This window comes from Astatotilapia calliptera, chromosome 7 (genome assembly GCF_964374335.1).
Source record: "Astatotilapia calliptera chromosome 7, fAstCal68.1, whole genome shotgun sequence".
Taxonomy (NCBI): Eukaryota; Metazoa; Chordata; class Actinopteri; order Cichliformes; family Cichlidae; genus Astatotilapia; species Astatotilapia calliptera.
Genome location: NC_137428.1, coordinates 34,822,609 through 34,840,558, shown reverse-complemented (window position 1 = coordinate 34,840,558; position 17,950 = coordinate 34,822,609). Strand labels below are relative to the sequence as shown.

Genomic DNA, 17,950 nt, shown 5'->3' with positions numbered 1-17,950 from the left:
TTGTCACTTTGCATTGTGAGTCTTATAAAAACCTTTGCTGTTAGTATGTAGCATTAATGTTAGTCCACATACATACATGCCAAGCTACTAAAATTGCACCTCTGCCTACCCACTGCACTCTAAGAGAGAAGAAAGGTCAGCCTTGCCCAGTGCCCTTTTGGTTGACATCTGCCTGGATCAGTTTTAATTTAATTAAGGCCGAGCGAAAGGTCATGCCTACTGTGATGGCAAAACATGAAGTTAACCAGAGTGGCATCTGGGCACACTTCAGACTTTGTAAGATGGATTTGACCTCCTCTTTTTCCTGCTGTTGTTGGTTCATGAGGCATTTAAGAAACTTTTATTTAAGGAGATCAACTAGGTGGCACATGGATGGATTAAAGTTTACACAGAGGTGGTTTTCCATCCATTCCTGTTGAAAAAGCACTAAACAAGATTATTTTTGGTGTTGGATTTCCAGAGTTAACTTCCTCTAGGTGTTGAAGCCTCACTAGTTCAGGTCTAGTGAATCCTTTGGGAGCACAGTGACTTGAATATTGAGTGCTATTTGTTTTGCATTTGCTGAAGTCCTGCAGGGCTGTTCAGCTACTTGTTTATAGTGTGGAAGCTCAGGATGAACGGTGAAATACAGAAAGCATGGCGAGCAACAGTTTCAAAGATCAGCAAACTTTAAGCATGTAGACTTTATAGCCACAACATGCAAAAATCCCACAGCAATAATTGGTATATCTACTCAAAGCTGCTCCTGCTGCTGATGAAGTGTTTGAGATTTCAACAGACTTAAAGAAGATGTCAGACACTGGAAAAAAACATCTTTAAACACATATAACGTTGCCCAGACTTGAAACAGAGCTGTTCGCTTGTGTTATCCTCTCTCTGGATATAATTTTAAGCAACTGTGATTATCAAGAAGGAAATTCAGTACAGGCTCATAGAAAGGGTAAAACAGAATATGAAATAGCAACTTGCTTGGTGAGCTCGCTGCTCTGTTATGATGGGTTTGAAATTAACCAGGATCCTTTTGTTGCTTTGTTACATTTTCTCTTGCCCATCATTTCTTCCTCTTTTCACTGTGAGCAGTCTAATACAGCAGAAATGCCATAAAAGTAATCTTTAAAAGAGCATTTCTCCATAAATGGTATTGAATGTCTGGGATGTGACCCTTCCCTACAACATTTTTTGAAGATTTGGTGACTGAGGCATCCGCATACTCTTCTCAGTGTGGAAATATGTCTGAGTTCTGGTCAAAGGTAGCCAGCAAACCAATCTAAAAATTACAGGGAGAGAATAAGAAGTAAAATATTGCTGAACAGCTAGGAAAGAGTAGGTTTATACATACTGTATGTATATATGTCCACTGTACCACTTATTTTGAGTATGTGTTGAATAGTAAAGCCACTGTGGAAGTGACCTGATTAGTTATTTACATTAACACAGGTGTACCTAATATAGTGGACAGGTGATTGTGTTTTCAGATAAGGAGGGACACTGGAAGTTATATTTTTAAATATTCAGACGTAGCGTCCACAAAATATGTCACTTGCGTTTTCACTAGATTGTTGGACATTTCTATTTAACAGTTGTTTACAATCATTATATTGCATATCAAGGTTTATTAGTCAGCACATTTACTCAGTGGTATTTTTATTGATGGATTTCATTGTGATGCAAAAACACTTTGTGTATCCAAGAAGGCAACATGCAGACATGCATTGTAAATACTTGTATGCTGTATTTACTTTATTCATGTTTAAAAAGTGTGCCCCGCCATTGTATGGTACAGATCGTACAAACACAGTAACTCAGCAGTAAAAGGCTGATTGGGTATTGTGGTCATCCCGCCGGGCGTGCAGGCAGGCGTACACTGAAGTTTGTGAATGTAATAACTCGAGAATAAGGCGACGTAAAAGCTTCAAAATGATCCCATAGGATCTACTAAAAAATTTGGGGCGAATCTCAGTGAAATCAACCACAAGGTCAGAGTGAGTCCTCTTAAAATCTTGTAAATGCGAAAACCTGAGAGCAAGGTGATACTAGGAGTGTGAGGGGTACCGTTGGCAGTTGCCAGTATTTTCTTTTTTGTAATGCAGTTAACGCAGTCATGTCAGAGTATTTAGCAAAGTACACTGAGTTGATGATATCATATATGTCACCACTTACAAGCTTGCATTGCATAATCTATACCCAACAGTAAACTGGCAGCTCGGTAACAATTGTGTGATGCTAATTGAGTCCCTGGTAGAGAGAATAACAAGCACTGCAGTTACCTTGTGCTCATTGTTTGTGTACCCCATGGTTTCAAGGACAGACGGCGCTAACTGGCTGACATCAGCTAAAAATAATTTAAAACAGCTCAACTAGCATTCGCTTTTATTGTCCTTGTATTTACACCGACCCTTGTAGAATAAACAGTTAGTCAACTAATATTCAAAGCATAAAAACATGTTGATCCTCTCACTGCTTATATAAAACATTAAGGCCCTGTGATCCAATAGAAAATCCAGGCTGCAGGTACAGTTTTACAATGTGCCTGCTCCGTGGAGTGGAAACAGTGCTCCATATTGCACTATTTCTGACTTCCCAGCTGGAAAGCAGTTTAAAGGCAAAGCAGGCCATTTATTTCTACTTATTATAGCTATGACTGTGTCGGTCCACACCACTGGAAAACCCCTGCTGAGCTTGAAGGAAGGAGAAGCCTTCCTTGTTTCTCACTTTAGCAAACATGAGATTCAAATATGGCATGCAGACTCCACAGACAACAGGAAAGTGTTCCTGCTATCCAAAGGATCATTGATCAAAGTGTGGCTTGTTGACAGGCACCTGAGCTTCCTCACTTTCCCGGCTCACCGGGGACCATTGAGAAGTGAATAACAACTGTTGCTCTTCACATGAAAACAATACCCGTTTCACCACCAGCTGTTTAAACTCTCTGATTTTGTACTTTTGCAGTTAGTACAATTTATATATAAATTGTGTATATTCAGTATTTTTAACAAAGCAAGTTATTTTCTGCCATTAAGTTGGCTGTATGTTTGTTTTCTAGTTTTAAAATGCATTAACTTAACAAAAGTAAAACAGAAGAAAAAATTTTAAAAATTAAGAAGGAGAAAAAATAAAGTTTATAAAGAAGACCAAAACGCAGACAAAATATCCAAGATGGATCCATGACTCTGCTCGTTTGAGAACATCTCAGTATTCACCCCAGACGAGCTAGAGGGGTGGGCGGAGGAGATGGAGGTCTGGGCATCTCTGTTTAGCCTGCTGGGCCCATGATCCATCTGGATGGATGGATGGCACTAACTGCAAATTTACTCTGTTATTAGTCAATATTGTTGGAGTAAAAACCAAACAAGCAGATTAGTCACGCAAATGCACTCTCTCGAGTATTTTAGAAAATCCATGGTTGTTTACTAATAACAGCCAGAGGTAGAGGAGGGGCAAGACAACCGGTAGCTCAACTCAAAGTCCTGTGATTTTGTTGCATTTCTCCAAGAGCTGCCCTTTTATATGTAAAAGTGAAGTTGACTCATTCAGTCCTTGCTACCTGCAAACAGCATCAATAAGGTTGTCCTGTGTGTCCAGTGGTATTGGCAAACTCAACCGTTTATGGTAAAATTATAGAATCAAGCAAATCTTTTTTTCAGAATTTTATATATTTAAGTGGCACAGATGTTATTCACCTCTATTGGTGTCCATTACAAGTTTTATGGCGTTGGATTTTGTAGAAAAAACACACTATTTTGTTTTGAAAGGTCTCCACATTGCATCAGTAAAGCGATTCACTGAAAAAAATATGTTGTTGGATTTACTTAATTCAATGGTGGACATTTGTTGCACACAGATGTTTTGCTTTGGCAGCAACTTAAACAATTGAGTTAAATTAACACAATTTATTCATGTTCAATAAACCTGTGCAATTTGTGTTGATAAAATGTGACTTAAACATGTTTTGATGAAGTAATTTGAGCTCTTGGAATATTTTAATCCTTCACAATTTTCTCACGTTATCCCAACACGATTCAATAACTTTTACCCAATACTACTTGGTCACTTAAATACTACATATTATCTTCAAATTACATTTTGCTATTATATTCTAGTATCAAATACACAATTTTCAAATGGAGGCCTTATAACAGATTGTATTGTTCTCTTCCAAGATGGTTGCTGGCATCCACCAGTAACCTTTCAAAACAACATGTCTAATTTCACTGCAGTAGGTAAAGAATTAAACTGACATTACTCCTCTACTGAATCTATATAAATCAACAGTTAAATAATGTCAGTTCTTCCGTGTTCTCTGGAATCAATCGCAGCAAAGAAATTAGACTGTTTCTTTTGAAAAATGTTGGGAAAGAACAATACAAAACATTCTATTTAAGGCCTCTGACATCAAGATTCAGTTAAACAACAATTATAACTAAACAATTTGAGGTAATGTTAGTTTCCATTAACATTAAATTAGGTTACTGAATTGGCAAACACCTTCCTATTAACACTACCCATTTTACCCCAATAACTAAAGAAATTAGCACTTGCAGGTCAAAAACTTTATTCAAGAGACGCAAAAATAACATTGATACAGTGACTGTCAAAAATTACAGCACTGATCATACTGTGACATCTTGGTTCAAAACAGCACACTTAGAAATATTCAACGTTCTTTACTTCAACTGAATGAAACTGAAAATACCATTTCACACGACCCATATGGGATATTTAGACTGTATAACTGTTCACGCTACATCTCTTCACTAGTAAAAGAAAGAAAAAATACAAAGAGAAATTTAAAAATGCTGCCAAACAGACAAACAGAACTTGTACAGAGCAAAAGGAAAAACAAACAACAACAAAAAACAGCTCGTCCTCATGGCAGTTGCAGAGTATATAAAAATGAACCCTGCGATCCGTTCCTGGAATTGAGCTTCAAAAATGCAGCAGAACAAGTGTGAGATTTAAATGTCCTCTCACCTAGAGCTGGTCACCTCACATGCATAACAGTGAGCTTCGTTGCAGGAGCAGTTTTGTCTTAGTTGTGAGCTTTTCTTGAGAGCTGAGTTGCATCCAACTCCATTACCACCCATTGAATCACCTCAAAAGTGTAGCAGAGTTGTGATGGGTAACTCATGTTGAAGGAATAAAAAAGGTCCAAACAGCATGGCTACTGCAAAGGTCACGTTATCCAGATCTTGAAGAACAACATCAGAAAAGTCATTGCCTGGCGCATCTCTGGAGACAGATGTTCATTGTGGTTTTCTCAATCTGTGCAGTGGCCTCAGTCAAGTCCTGGTTAAACACAAAACATTTCTTTAAGATTCCTTTTTAAACTCATCTCTTTTGAATCTACCAGTTCTAATGTTAGAGTAATTTAAACCAATGCAAGCAACATAGTAAATAGCTATAGCGAAAGAGTGGCCTGCCATGCTGCCATTCATGGTCTAACAGAGTTTCTAAGAGAGGGTGAAAAACATAATAATTTCAAATGCTTTACATTAGTTTTTGTTAGAAAGACACCGGCCCATCAGAAATCCAGGCTATGTCACTCAGAAGATGTTAGAATTTAGACTTTCAGCCCCACAATTTGGTTAGCTGTTGGTCAGTTGGTCTTTTTTTTTTTTTTTTTCAAACAAAAGCTAATGTAAATACTGGTGGGATTTTCCTTTGTTCATTAGAATGACAAATTTAAAGTTTTTTCACACTGATGTGACCCCTAATACAGGGGTGAGGATGGGGCCTCAAGGGCCGGCGGCCGAGTTCACTACCAGGCCTCATGTGAACTTCAAATTATTAAAGAGGACTACTGGTCCTAACCAGTCCAATGAGGATCAAGTGGATAACTAAATGCATTTTTAAATGTTGCAAAGCCACAATCTACTCATAAAACACTCACCATGAACTCCTGCACCAAGATGTTGCAATTGTCTTTCACACAGATGCGGAGCACTTTGATGAGGGACTCCGAGCATTAATGTCATCCTTGACTATTATAACAAAGAAAACAGAGATTTGTGAACTTTTCAGTAGCACAGAAGAAAATGATCCCAGACAAAAACTCTTGACTTTTTAAACCAGTCAACATGCAACACCAGCATCTACAAAGCAATATCAAAAGTTCCTGTTTGACATCAACTTTATGGATATATAGTTTCCAGAACATTTATTTTTAAAAAAAGATAAATTTTTCTCAGTGGGCCAGTAAATGCATGACGAAAATTATGGCATCCTTTTAGTGGAATCAGTACTCACAGGTAATAGTTGACTGTTTCAATGGATGTAGCATAAAAATTTTACTGACCTAATGCAATACATATACACTTTGTAGTTAAAGAATTTTAAAGTTCTTACTGTCATAATGGCAGCTACATCCTTTAGCTTTGTGCCCTGTTCCCCCGATCACTTTGCAAACACTTTCAGCAGACTGTCAGAGAGAAACTCAGCTCCGTCAGAAACCTTGACTGTAAAGGCATGGTTGGGATGCACTGGAATGCTGCATTTTATCTGAAATGACATAAAATTATTTTGAAATAACAGCAGGCACTGTGCTTGGTTAATCAGTAATGTTTTGTTGAATAAAAACTGTGTTTCCAGATCTTATGGGATTTAAAAAAATCCAAAGATGTTTGTTTCTGATTTGCAACCCAACAACCCACAAGTTACAACCTCATTTCAGTTCAAGTGTGCATTAATGCGAGTCCAGTAATCACCTTTCTGGCAATACATACAGGTATAAGTTAAACCTATGGCAGATTTTGGATTTCTCAGTTGTATTAATAGGGTGAGTATGCATGCACCTAATAATTATAAAAAACCCATTATAATTAAGTTACAGAAACGAAAATAGAATATACTTTCTTACCATAACACCTTGAACCCACAATCCATCAGCTGACTCCTGGTGAAATGCAGAATAGAGGTCGTCTCTCAATGTGCAGCAAAAAAAACAAAAACAAAAACAAAAGGACAGCAGGTGAGGCCAGGAGGGGTAGGGATGTAAGCTAGCATAATGCCGCTGATGATATTAGCTAAAGCTGTTCAATGTCCAAAATCTCACTAACACCACGGTGCAGTAAATACACAATGTAACTGAAGAGTCAGTTGGCAAATCTATTCACACAGAAAACCAAATTATGTTATGAGTGCCTCGTAATTAGGTTTAATGTGATATTACGGCTCTTGTGCCAAAGACAAATTCAAATGAAAAAGCGCCAATTCTTTGACAACAGATAAAACAGCAAATAAGCTAACGGCTCTTTTTTAGCATGTTACATGGCGACACTCTAGACGTTTAACTACATTTGGCTGAAATATGGTAAATATTAATTCAAAAAATCAAGACATACCAAAAACGTAGAGTTGGCTGCTCGACTTGACTGAGATGGATGCCTTTTTTAAACCACGATCCAAAGCCCGCGAGATGAAATCACGCGTGGTTTCACGAGATTTAACGTTGCTATCTTATTGACTTACTTCACCTGAACATGATATGAACAATTTAATACACCCTTTCTGCATATCATGTAGTTTTTACACTATATAGTTACATTTAACTTTAAAACATGAGGCAATTGTGTTAAATACATGCAAGATGCTTACATAAATCCAAGAGATGGCCAGTCCCTTTTTTTCAGTGTTAAGTGCTGGACTGTATTTACTGTATGATCCATTCCTGCTGTCATGAACATTATCTTTTTAAAAAATATATAAAGAAGGTATGATGATTCCATTGTATTCCACTATTCCTATTCCCAAAAAAGGGAGAACACCATAATTATTCAATATAGTGAGCAATTCCAAAACAACAAATGTAGCTTCTAACCGAATTGTACTTTTCCCCCAAAAAAGTCAAAAAGCAAGCAAATGACAATTCTCCAACCTAAAGTCCTATTAGAAAAAAAGAGGATAATGTGTTCAGCAAAACACCTTCTCACTCATAATAAAGTGCCAAATATTTGCAGTATGTACGACTTTGTATTTTAACAGCACACTACTTGCACAGAGCTCTTGAGTCAATAAATAAACTGTCCGCTGGCCCATTTTTAGCTGTAGAAGAGGCAGCGAGAGGGGTGAGATGTCAGCTGAAGTTTAAGAGGCTGCTGTCCATCCAATGTTCAACTCCAGAGACAGCAGTCTCATTGAATTGGCCAGTCACCAGACTCTACCTTTCTCAGCAGCAAACCCACACACACTCTATTGGGAGTGGCCAAAAATGTAAACAAATCTCACATGTGATCAAGGATCTTAAGAGCAGACATCAGCTTTTGTGTCAAACTGATCCAGCTTTCCTGTCAAGGGGGAGTAGGAGGGAGTCTCCAGCTGCGACCTAGAGACAAAACAGTTATTTTCAGTGGAAAACCTGCAGTCTTCAAGGCTGAAGGACATGTATCGTGCTAGGATTGTTGTATTTTTGACATTCACCCATTAGTGGGCTGTGGATTTGTCCCCCAGGCTCAGACTGTGAAAGCAGAGTACTGTTACATACTGAAATATCAGAGGGAGATTTACTGCAAATGGCCTCAGATACATGCGTGCCATTGTACTCCCTCAAAGGGCACATAGAAAAAACTTTAGAATTTTTTATTGTACATACACGATCATCATGCACTGCCCACTCTGCTAGCTCAATTTGGCATCCTGCGACTGTATGTTCATCACCTAAATGAATTTTAAGTTAAATGGCTGACCTTTTGCTATAGTAGAGGAGATCCAGCACGTTATGTCCATGCGCTATTCCAAAGGGTCAGAATGGGACTTTGGACTGCTTCCAGTTCTACATCTGCAACAAAGGTGCATAAGAGGATAACCGATTCGTTGCAGTGTAGGAACCGCAGTTTTCCCAGACCAGAGGAGTCAAAGGGACGATTGTTGTGTAGCAACTAGTGAAAATCTTAATAATCATGATAGAAAAACAGATCATAACCACTAGCACTGAGAACTGAGGATTACATTTTTGTTTAATCACAGTCTTTCTGCTAAATGTTCCTTCCCTTCATATATTTTTATTGTACCCACACCTGCTCTGATTGGTATGACACTCAGATGTTCTCTCACATTAGGAGCTAGGCTAAGGCAGGAATACAGCCCATCTGTTTCTCTGTGATGTGGCTCCTGCAGAGCGTTCTCGCTACATTATCAATTGCCCCACTGAGCCAAATACTGGTAATTGTATCATATCTACTGGCTCAGACTACAAAGTCACAGCAACGGCTCTGTGATACAATTTCAACAGAGGACAAATGGGAAAAGGCTCTGTGGATTTTGGAAAGGTGCTGTTCATAAATGCAAGCTGCACATTTCCTGTGAAAGTAACTGTCAATAACTGTACTCTCATGGTTATCAGGCTGCCAGCCAGTAACACAGATGGAACAAATGCGTGCTCTGTTGCATTTCTCTCCTCTTTCACTCAATTTGGTCTTTTTGGAAAGAGCAAGGGTAAAATGTTTTTTCCATCCTTAGCTTGGAGTAAACATTGATTTAAAACATTTACGTGAGCACGCAGGTTTACACTACAGACAATTCGGTTAAAGGGGCTTTTATCACATTTTCCAAACATTTACTTGCAAATGCGCATCCCTTTTTATCTTAAAAAAAGAATGCTTTAGATAGAATCTACACATTTGTGAGACAAGTCTACACTCTGTGTGTGTGTGAGAGGCATAAAAAAAAGTGCCTGTGCCTCAAGGCGCAAGTGCTCGGTGATAAAGAAACGCCTTTCTCAGTAGACCATATCAAAACAAATGTTTCACAAAAAGAGAAATCTTAACCTTATAGTCACATCAAGTACAACTGTTTCGTTACTGAAGCACAAACATGGGAACTGCGTTTTGTTTTTATTTCTCCAATTCAGTGCTGACTGCACATGTTATAAATATGTGACAAGACATAAAAACAGATAAAGCATGAAAGCAACAACACATGACATGTTGCACATATTTCATTATTTATTTAATACGATTTATGCCAAAGTGCAGAAAGAGTGTGTGAGAAAATACACCCCATGATTCAGTAACTTGTAAAACCACCTTTAGCAGGAATTTTGGCCCACTTTTTTGACAACTTGCACTTCAGTTCTTTGAGGTTTGTGATCATTAATTTATCTACCGCAGCTTTTCAATCAAAGTGAGGTCTGGACTAGGGCTGCCACGATTAGTGAACTACTCACAATTACGTCAACTATCAAAATCGTTGACAACTAATTTAATAGTCGATGTGGCGTTTGAACTTTTGTGAGATCCTGAAAGACGCAAGAATAAGTAGTAGTGTTTAACATTGTAATAACGGACTGAAACAAAAAATGGCAGTAATGTATCTACGAGGATGCCAGCTGCCATTAAACGCTGAAGAAGAAGAAGCAGTCTCCGGAATCGTAGCTGTGTCCAAATTCAGGGGCCGCATCCTTCGGAGGTGGCCTTTGTAGGCCGCTTACGTCACAGCGACTCGACGAAGGCTGTCCAAATTTGAAGACTCCTCCAAATGTGGCGAACAAATGCTTCCTCCTTTTCCCCAGATTTGAAAGATGGGTCAGGTGTATCCTTCATGGCCCAACCTATCCCAGAATTCAGTGCATGGCCCAGCCAATTCCAGTTTCCAACAATGGCGGCAGCTACTTTTAATATTACTCTTTCTGGGTCACAGAATAAAAAAAAAAGATATTTTCAGGCGAGAATGTAGCTGTATAAACTTCAAATATCTGCTAGATTTATCAAGACATCACATATTTGCAAAAATGCTCAGACGTTTTTGGAGATGTATCATGAACTGGCTGTGTGGAGGCAGATGAGGACCCAAACGCAAAACTCACGGAGACAGGAACTGAACTCAAAATCACTGCTTTATTGTAGGGTTCACAAGGAAACAGAACTAAACTGGGAATGCTAACAGAAGACCGAGGGAACACAGAAAGACACACAGGTTAGGGGAGGAGACATTGACGACGCGACACTGAACTGAGGGAGACATGCACATAAATACACAGAGGGTTAATGAGGGAAGTGGGAGCACACGGGGAACACAGCTGACACAGATAATCATAAGGAGACAGGGCAGGAGTGAACACAACATGACGCATACTGACGAGAGACTGTCAAAGTAAAACAGGAAGTACACAGAGGTTCAGACAGGAGGAGAGAGAGCACAGACATAACGGGCTGGGGAAAACATTAAATGAAACACGAGGGGAAACGAGGGCTCATAGATACAAGAGGGGCACACGGGGTAATCAAATAAGGAACATCTTTAACAGAAGCTAGGAACCACGGCATACGGAACAAAATACAAAAATACAAGAAAACTAAGAATGCTGGGCCAACATGGCCCAGGACCATGACAAGATGTCTGTTACCCACCCGCTCGACAGCTGACCGGGAGGTCAGGCCCACTAGAGCTGGTGAGAACAGCGAACTCCCAGCACATCGTTTTCAGACACCCCCCCCCCCCCCCCCCCCGGCACACGGTCTTTCGCTACTCAGGTTAAACATGATATATAAGTCACTTAGATAACTTAAAAATGTTATTGTTTGGCTTTTTTCAGTGTTTTATTTGTTCCTGAGTAAATGGCAGAGGTGGGACCAAGTCATTGTTTTGCAAGTCTCAAGTAAGTCTCAAGTCTTTATCCTCAAGTCTCAAGTCAAGTCTCAAGTAATGTCAGGCAAGTCAGAGTCGAGTCTCAAGTCACTGGTGTAAAAGTCCGAGTCAAGTCACAAGTCTGAAACTTTGAATTTCAAGTCCTTTCGAGTCTTTAAAAAAAACAAACGAAAAAATAATGTTGCAGTTATGCTAAATGTAAATATTAGACCATGTAATTTTAAAATCTGTGTTTTTCTCAACACATGACAAAATAGTGAACTTAGAAAATATACACAAATTGTGAAATTGCACCTCTTTAAAATGCAGCTCAATTAAACCTAGCTCCAAGAATAATTTTCACCGACAGTTCTGAGATACGCTGCATGTTATTCTTGGATGTGGTTGTAGGACCGGCTTTAAAATCGCATGACAAAAATATCATACACATTAAAAAAAACTGTATCACCAACGTAGCCTGGAAAACATTTGCTAGTTAGATGAAGTCAGCTATCTCATCTTAGCATATTTATATGCATATTTATAATCATACGGTTCTTGGAGTGAGTGCATACACTCATGAAGTTTAGTAACTTCAGGTCACTGCAACAAGCCCAGGTACAGTTTACCGACGGATGGGTACAGGACCTTGAAATGCACCGTGTAGAACGAAAGACCATCGTACGTATCATAAGTTTACCAGTCTCACAAATCGTCTTCATAAATACACATTCGTTAACCGTTTATTAATATAACCTTTGAGCTCAACGGTAATTAATTAGTAGTGGAAATAATTTCTGGTACCATCACAGAAATGTAGCAGTGACAATAATACTGTATGCTGTAATCGTACTGGGCAATTAGTGATACAAAAAACCTGTTTTATCCTGTGAATAAAAGTATGTGTTTTTGTCAGTGTACCATAATAACAGAAGCGAAACGCAATATTGTGTCAGGATAATTCACTATTTATGCACAATAAATAAAGGAGCATAGCACGACAATTTCTGTTCAGCGCCAGACTTGCTTGTAACCTATATCACCAATTATGTTAAGAAAAATGACGCATTAACTACAACAGCAGACTGACCTTTGTGTAAATGCTTGGAGCAGACTAACCTGTGAGCTGGAGTGTTCTAGGACGTTATATTTGATCTTTGAATGGCTGCAATCCAGGCCATCCGTCGGGTCTTTGTTACTTCGGAAACATGGCTCGAACAATTTCTCTTCAACGACGTAATCCGATAACAACCGATCTCTTTACCCGTCGGCTTCCCGTGGCTGTCATGCGACCGGCTATTGCAGTTAATAATACAACGGCTTCTTGACATTTTTGTGTTTCTTTTTATCGCTGTGTGACTGATTTCAATTGAAAGCCTGCGTGCGCTAGCACCTCTTGCCACGAGTTCCCAGAATCCTTTGCGGTTCTACCCGTGAATGACGTCACATTTTCAATCTCTATATAATATGCATGTTAAATTTTATATTTGGGGTAAAATATCAAGTCTTTTCAAGTAAACCGGTTCAAGTCCAATTCAAGTCCCAAGTCATTGGTGTAAAAGTCCAAGTCAAGTCACAAGTCTTAGAACATTTTTTCAAGTCAAGTCTAAAGTCATAAAATTAATGACTCGAGTCTGACTCGAGTCCAAGTCATGTGACTCGAGTCCACACCTCTGGTAAATGGGTTTGGCTGAGATTAAAGTTACAGTTTGTACACAGCTGAATAAACGTCAAGCAGAAAACTGATTAAACAGAAGTGTGAGATGGTCGAGATTTTACTCCAGTCTTCTCTTATGTTTTAAGGAGCAAAGAGCAGACGGCTGACTTTATTAAACTCTACCGAGACAATCTGCAAATTTGACTAAAAGTTTATTAAACTATCATCTTGTCTTTATTTTTAGTTAGCACATACCTTAAACACGTCAAGCTGTGAGCTAATGATAGTTATATAAGAGCAGATGCATGCTGGTGCAATAAGCTGTACGTTTTACATCCTTGTATGATCTGATTAGTCGACTAATCGGAAAAAATAATTGGTGACTAGTCGACTCAAAATAGTCATTTGAGGCAGCCCTAGTTTGGACCTTGGACTGCTGCAGCATGCCTCACATTTGACTCTAGAACATTTTGGTATACCGAAGAGTTCATGATCGGCTCAAAATCAAGACTGTGAAATAAGGCCTGATCGTCACTCTACCACCCTCATGCTTGAGAGTTTTGTTTTTGTGCTGATATGCTTTGTCTGGTTTTGGCTAAACATAGACAAACATCTGCACTTTGGTCTTGTCTGTCCAAACAGCATTGTTCTAGGAGTTTGTGCTTTGTTTAGATGCATCTTTGCAGACCTAAGCTGTGCTGCTATGTTCTATTTAGAGAGAAGAGGTGTTTCCCTGGCAACCCTTCCAAAAGAGCCATACTCGTTCAGTCTGTTTCTAGTCGTACTGTCAGCATTTAACAGTGAGATGTAGCTCTTGGGTTTTTTGCACTCTCTCTGACCATTGCACAGCCTGACCTCTGGGTGATTTTGGTGGGCAGATTGACAACTGTCATAAAATGCCGTCCACTCGTGAATAATCTTTCCTTCTATAAAATGATGGACTTCAGAAATTGCCATGTAACCCATCCAGGATTGGTGGGCAGCAGTATTTGCTTTCATCAATCTAGATCATTACTGATGTTTTTCCTTCTCGACATTGTGTTAACACACACCCGAGTGCTTTGGGCCAAAAAACTGCCAAAACATGTGCTTTTATAGATTTTGTCACATTTTTTGATTTGTTGATTTGCTACTTCTGCTCTTAATGCCTCTGGAATTGTGTGCTTAGTTTGTGACACACTGCTTCTGCATTTCATTTTTATTTATTTATTTATTTATTTGTGTTAAATAGATGATAACATGCAACCCTTGATAAGTTGCAGAAGACCTGAATGTTTAAGTCAGTGTTGATCCACTTTCTATTATGACTTATTCCTATAGAAGGCAGACTGTAAATTGGCAAGTGCAGCAACAAAAGGCTTACACTCTTCTTTTGGTGCATTTATTTAGATGCCAAGGACACTGTGTATCGATTAATAGAACAATACCTGCAGATTTATGGATGTTTTTTAAAGAAAGCTAACTTAAAAGAGCTCTTTTAAATGACATATAATACAGTGACTAACCCCAAACTGCAGAGAGCTTCTGCTAAAGTAACTAAACAGAAAGGTAAAAATAAGTATATGATTTTAAAATTACTAATGTGTTTATTGGGGAAAAACAGGCAACTGCTTAAAATAAGCTGACAGAAAGCTGCTTACATATCTCACATTTAATTTTTTCCAAGCATATTGAACAGAAACATAATTTTTGTTTCATCCAGAATTAGGTATTACATTGGTGTTGTGTCCTTGTTTTTCTGTTCTTATGTGTGCAGCTGCTTTTCCACAGAATAAGATAATTATCTGTGGAGAAATATTTTCCTTTGGCTGTTTTTAGTCTTTATAATCCCCTTCTGTTTCTGTTTTTAAAAATGTACATGTTTATAGTTTCAGTAACCAGAGATAGGAAAATGGCCAACAGAAGTGTCGCTGCCACAGCAAAAACGTTCCTAGAAATGAATGCCATATAATGTTTGAAACAGGATTACAAGTTAAAGTCGTGATCTGCGTAGTTGTCTGTGAGCTCTAAACTCTAAAACCTCTTATTAAAAACTTGGTTTAGGGACTCGTAAGGTTTTAGTTTTGCTAAGAAAGAATATAGTTAAAAACATTTGTCGATAATCATGACTTTTCTTGTAAATGTCTAGCTGGGACTTCTTTACTTCCTGGTTAATTTTGGTATCAAACTTCTGTAGGTAGCCCTGTGTCATATGCACAGTCCTTTGTGGTGAGTTTTCTGCTTTCATACCTGAATCGAGTGACACCTCATATATTGTTGAGTACAGCCTGGAAGTGTAAACAATGCACATTAAGGAGGCCTGTTTCGTTAATTTCCAGCTTATTTCTTAAATGTTGAAAACCACATTTCAAAATATCGCCTTTTAATCTTATACTGGGTCTGTATGCTGTATGCTCACAGCTAGAGCTGTGCATCTGAGATGAGTATATTAAGAATATCCAGTTTCATTTGCATCATACAGAGCTAAGAGAGAAAAAAGTCCAGTCTGCAGCCAAGCATTTAAAGCAGTCTGAAATCTGAATCATTTGTCCATGTGCTGATCTCATTTTTAAAAAAACCTTTGTCCATGTTCAATGAAAGTCTCCACCTCTATAATCATACTAACACAACATAAAATAGGTAAAAGCGCAACTACCCCTCTCTAAGATGGTGCATCTGTGCAAAACCATTCTTTTCTTTTTAAAGATCTTAGTCTTGCCACACATTCTGATGTTCAGTCTTGATAAAAGTCTACTGGTACTATGATTCAAATTAAATCACAGATAGTTTTGTTTTGGGGTTTTTTTAGTAAAAGAAGTTTTCTGTATGTGGAATCACTGGTTAATTGGGTAGGTGAGCCTTAAAAATAATTTTTCAAGTATTTTGATTGTCATAAGTTTAAAGAGGAAACACTTTGACTTCATCAATGATTAGAGTCATAGAGCATAAAAAATGGATGGCTTGCACTTGACAGAAGTGGACTGCACTTGAGGCTTGGCGCCAGGATAGAGTGGATGAGGGGGCAGTTAAAAATGGTGAGAGGGTGAATCTTTTTGTACAGTAAAACAACACATCATGCTATTCCTGTTTCTGCTTTTTCCCTTGTATGTAAAAATATAGTGTCATTTTAACTATATGTGAGCAATTCCTGCACTTTTGCACTTACAGTTGTGGGTAGAAGTTAACATACCCTAAGCATAAACGTCATGGTAATTTAGGGTATTTAATGAATTCTTTGAAGTTTTGTTTTCCAATGGGAATGACTGTACAGCATTATTCTTTAATTACTTTAAAAAACAAAAACTGGGTGTATAAGACCCCTGCGTCACTCTGGTGACCTGTCCAGGGGTGTAACCTGTCTCTCCCTGGGAGCTGGGATAGGCTCCAGCTCCCTCGCAACCCTGACAAGAATAAGCGGAAGAGGATGGATGGATTGACAAGAGCCGTTTCTAAACAACTGCAGATTCCAAGATCATCAGTTCAAACAATTGTTTGAAAGTGCATGGTGTTTGAAATTATCACCATTTTACCAAGATATTAAAGAACTCCCAAACAGTCACCTTCTGATGAGAGGATGTTTTTCAGAACAACCCAGTAACCACGAATGCTCAAGCCTGCCATGAACTGGAAGTTTTAAATCACCATGGCCTGAGACTTTGCTGACCAAGGAAGAAGCCTCTGCTCCAAAATCGACACATTCAAGCTTGGCTGGAAGTTGTAGGTGCCCGCATGAACAAGCTGAATTCTTCCTGGTGAAAGGTTTTATGGCGAGTTGAGACAAAGATTTAGCTATTTGACCACAGTGACGAGACGTTTGGTGGACTAAAAGTTAGGCTTTCAAACCTAAGAACATTGTACCATTTTTCAAGCATGGCGGTGGTTGTGTCGTGCTCTGGTGCTGTTTTGCTGCCAGTGGTACTGGTACATTGCACAACACGGGTGGAATAATGAAGGAGGAAAACTACATCATTATTCTTTAACTTCACCTCAAATCAACCGCTAGACAGTTGAAACTTGGACACAGTTGGGTGTTCCAACAGGACATTGATCCCAAGCAAACAGGCTAATATTAAGCTTCTGGAATGGCCTTACCAAACTCCCAACATCAAATCTATTGAAATCTATTGTGGATTATCCTTAAAAGTCAAGTCTATGACAGGAAACCAGCTAATTTAAGATCTCCAGCATTTCAGCCAAGAATAGTGAAAGAAGAGAAATATGCTTCTTGTCATATTGGTAACTAAAAGTCTCTGATGGAGGTGCAGCTTGCTAAGGGACATTTAACCAAATACTAATGGGGGTGTATGCATATATTTGAACATGCATATATACTGTGTGTGGATTAGAGAAAATCCAGCATGAATTCAAATGTATGCATTCAGTTCTTTTTTTTTTTTCAGTTGTTAAAGACGTATGCTGTAAATCATTACACACTGGAAAAAGAGCAGTTAAAATAAATCATTAAAAGCCCCAAATTACCATGACATTCATGCCCATGATATGTGTATGTAAACCTATAACCAGAACTGTATTTCAGTGTGTAGGTGACAGTGACATGTTAACAGTGACCGTGAGTTTAATATTAACCATGCTCATTGCCTAATTTGTAATGTTTATACCTTAAAAAACAAGGCAAGTTAAGTGTGGTGAGAATACCAAATTTTAATAACGTTGTCATCTTTACTGTCTTGTCACTAGAGAAAAACACCTATAATCAGTGTTTTTTCTTGAATATAGATATTAAAGTGCCAGTAG

At 38.5% G+C, this 17,950-nt stretch overlaps 1 protein-coding gene and 1 long non-coding RNA gene across 8 annotated transcripts in view; one reads left to right on the top strand and one right to left on the bottom strand.

The window, feature by feature from the left end:
• whrna (whirlin a) overlaps positions 1–17,950 on the top strand; it is a 217,871-nt gene that overhangs the window by 113,703 nt on the left and 86,218 nt on the right. The gene's annotated exons all lie outside the window — the stretch shown is intronic.
• LOC145430087 (uncharacterized) lies at positions 4,536–7,632 on the bottom strand. 2 transcript variants are annotated; one of them, XR_013910497.1, is made up of 6 exons: positions 7,594–7,632; positions 7,341–7,472; positions 6,857–6,892; positions 6,346–6,498; positions 5,891–5,981; positions 4,536–5,286 (listed from the first exon to the last, which is right to left on the bottom strand). It is a non-coding gene; the product is annotated as an uncharacterized LOC145430087 (long non-coding RNA). The 2 variants fall into 2 exon arrangements; XR_013910496.1 differs by lacking the exons at positions 7,341–7,472; positions 7,594–7,632 and having other exon boundaries at positions 6,857–6,995.